The sequence below is a fragment of the Xenopus laevis genome, chromosome 7S (assembly GCF_017654675.1).
Source record: "Xenopus laevis strain J_2021 chromosome 7S, Xenopus_laevis_v10.1, whole genome shotgun sequence".
Lineage (NCBI taxonomy): Eukaryota > Metazoa > Chordata > Amphibia > Anura > Pipidae > Xenopus > Xenopus laevis.
Window position 1 is genome coordinate 97,380,680 of NC_054384.1, and position 3,646 is coordinate 97,384,325.

Genomic DNA, 3,646 nt, shown 5'->3' on the forward strand with positions numbered 1-3,646 from the left:
AGTGTGACTGTGGGATAGCAGGTATAGTAGGGAGAGATGGTGCCTATAGTAACAGTGGGATAATAGTCTCTGGGAAGGGAGTGTGACTGTGGGATAGCAGGTATAGTAGGGAGAGATGGTGTCTATAGTAACAGTGGATAATAATCTCTGGGAAGGGAGTGTGACTGTGGGATAGCAGGTATAGTAGGGAGAGATGGTGTCTATAGTAACAGTGGATAATAGTCTCTGGGAAGGGAGTGTGACTGTGGGATAGCAGGTATAGTAGGGAGAGATGGTGTCTATAGTAACAGTGGTATAATAGTCTCTGGGAAGGGAGTGTGACTGTGGGATAGCAGGTATAGTAGGGACGGGAGAGATGGTGCCTATAAGTAACAGTGGGATAATAGTCTCTGTTAATAGACTGTGGCTGTGGGATAGCAGGTATAGTAGGGAGAGATTATACCTACCTTGCTTGCAATGTTTCTGACCACAGTCAATAGTGTGCTACCCCCACCCCCCCAGCCAGCATGTAAGTGAGCACGTTGCTGTTTATTCTAGTAACAAATCATAAAAAAAAATGTGTAGCGGCTGGTTTTCTCACCATGTGATTTGCTTTTTTTTGATTGGTCCATACAGTTCTGATTGGCTTAGTTATAAAATCATTTAAATGGTAAGTAAATACCTAACATCCTCTACAGTGGCTGTATTATAAGACTAGTGAATTTTTTGTCTGATGCATTCTATTTCCAGATAAGCCATTCTACTTTTATGTTGTCATCATGCTATGGTGAACTGCCCAGCACTATTATTGCACAATGGAGATGTGTGTGGCACTGTGCTGGGAATAGAGTTGGATTTGTAAGAATCTGGCAGAGAAAGGTATGGCACATTATACTAAAATGTGTAAAGATCGAAACATTTGGTTTCCCAAAAGAAATAACCAATGACTAAGGGATTGAGGCGCCGAATATAATGGGAGTGAAAGAAACATCGCAGGCACAAACTACACTCAACACGACTGGATGAAGACACATCTTTCACAGCTGACATTCGTGTCGGATAAATGTAGTTTGTACCTGTGATGTTTCTTTCACTCCCATTATATTCTGCCCCTCCGACGTGTTGCATCCAATCACCTCATTGAGTTCAGCCCTAAGAGTTACCAAATACAGGATGCAGCCTCCTCAAAATAGCAGGTCAGGCCACTGGACTCTGTAAACAGTCAAAGGGGCAGAGTTCTAAAGGACGAAGTGCCCGTCGCTAGCGAAAATATGCCAGAAATACAATCCGCGGGGATATCGCCAATTTACTAACAGGTGTAGATGACAATTCGCCAGTGAAAGAGACCGTCACTAGCGTAGTTTTGCGCTCTATCACCAGGTGAATTTTTGCTCAGGCGAACAATTGTTACTCCGCAAATTCAGTAAAGTGCAAATTTTGCAGAACGTTACCTCTTTCGCCAGAGTTTCCTATGCCACCTTAGACCAGGCGAACTGATAAGATGAAGCTTCGTCCTCCTCAATCTTATGTCAGTGACATCATATCCTGTATGCTGGAAACTCAGAAAAGTTCTAAAAGATGCTGAAGGTTTTTTCATATTTTAAAGGAGAATGAAAGCCACGGAGGCATTTTATTACCAATAGATTAGCTGCAATAGTGCAAGCAAGAATGCTATATTTATTCTGTAGAATGTTTTACCATACCTGGGTTTAAAGCTCTAGAAGCTCTCAGTTTGTTTAGGATAGCAGCTGCAGTATTAGCTTGGTGTGACATCACTTTCTGCCTGAGTCTCTCCCTGCTCACTTATAGCTCTGGGCTCAGATTACAGCAGGGAAGGGGGTGGGGGGAGAGGAGCAAACTGAGCATGCTCACGCCTGGGGCAAGGAGGTTTAAGATGAAGGCAGGAAGTCTGATACAGAAGCCCATGTGTACACAATAGAAGCGGGATTGCCTTCAAAAGTCCTAACTATTAAACACTTTTGTGTTAACATTTCTTTCCCAACCATTTGAGGGGCATGCCACAATTGTTTTAGGGTGGGCTCATGTCTAGGGCATTAGAGGATCTCTTCTGTCTTTATTTTGCTTCCTTGGACATGTGTAATAATAAGTGGCCACTTCAAGCATTTGCACCAACATCTCTAATAAAGACACATATACAACCTATATGTACCCGTCCTATTCAAATTGACATAAGCGTGGTACCAGGCACGGTAGCAAATTTGCGCCTGGTGAAGTGGCACGAAGTGTGGCGGATCATTCGCTGGTGAAAATTAACCTTTTAGTGAATTTGCTGCAAAGAGAGTGAGGGGTGCACTCCCATAGAGTAAAATCAATGATGAAAGTTTATTTGAATAGAAGTACAACGTGCCAGAAGAACAATCAGCTCAGTAGAATTCACAAACCTGCCATACTATGGGGGTCAAAAGTCTGAATGTCAAAAACTCAAAAGAAATCTATTTTTTTTTTTTACTATAAAATCAGAATTTTTAGTGAACAAAAAAAACCTCAAATTTTTCGGGATTTATTATACCCAGAGGATGGAAAAACTGAATCCGAAAATCCGGCATCTCAGGCCTATTGAGGTTGTATGGGATGGAGTGCCGAAGATATCCTGATCTGTGCTGGGTTCGTGCAATAATCTGAAGATTTTGTGGTTTTTGGGCAAAAATTCCTAAAAAAATTTGGGCGTAAAATTCTAAAAAGGGGGGAATAACTTGTGCGGATTTGGTCAGAGTAGAATTCAGAAAATAACCCAGCCAGTAGCATGTGCAAATCCTGCATCCAAGCAAGGTAGAACTTATTATAAGGTAATGTTAAACAAAATAATCTTGCATATAATATAAGGATATTAGAAGTTACCTCGGAGTTCCATGACCATGGTCATGAAACTCCTCGGTAACTTATAATATCCTTATATTTTACAAGAGGGGGTACTTTATTCACTATATAATACACAAAAGCCATGAATATCTTGTAAATTATATCCTTATAAACGGTGAGTTCTGATGTCATCAGTTATAAATGGTGAGTTTTGATGTCATTTCTATCACATGACTCACTTGTGTGAAACTTGTGTATTATAATAAATAAAGTATCCCCTGTTCCAAAATATGAGGATATAAGAAGTTACCTCGGAGTTCCATGACCTGTATAAAAACACTCGGCCTTCGGCTTCTTGTTTTTATATGGTCATGAAAAGCCTCTGTAACTTATAATATCCTTATATTTTACAAGAGGGGGGTACTTTATTCACTATATAATGTATAAAGTTCTTTTTTGTAAACATTCCACAGTTATTTCCTTAACTAATGCTTTATTAACTTATTTAATTCTCATTTGGAGGTGGGGGGGACTGGGGTTAAGGGCAGCAATGGTAATAACACTAATCACCGCTGGATGTAATAATACTGATTGTTTATATTTGTATCATTAAGTTTATCATAGAACACATAAAATATTTATGCATACAATCATATTCTTTAATTACTGAGTCTTGTAAAATATGCCTGATTTTCGATTGCATATATTTCAGCATACTCCTTCACAGTTTTTTTAATTAAGGGGAATGATACCAGATGAACCCTTTAAAACATATTTTTATGTCCACATGCTACAATGCTAATCGCCAGTGAATAACTTAATCTTCATTAATTCCTAATATAGTGTT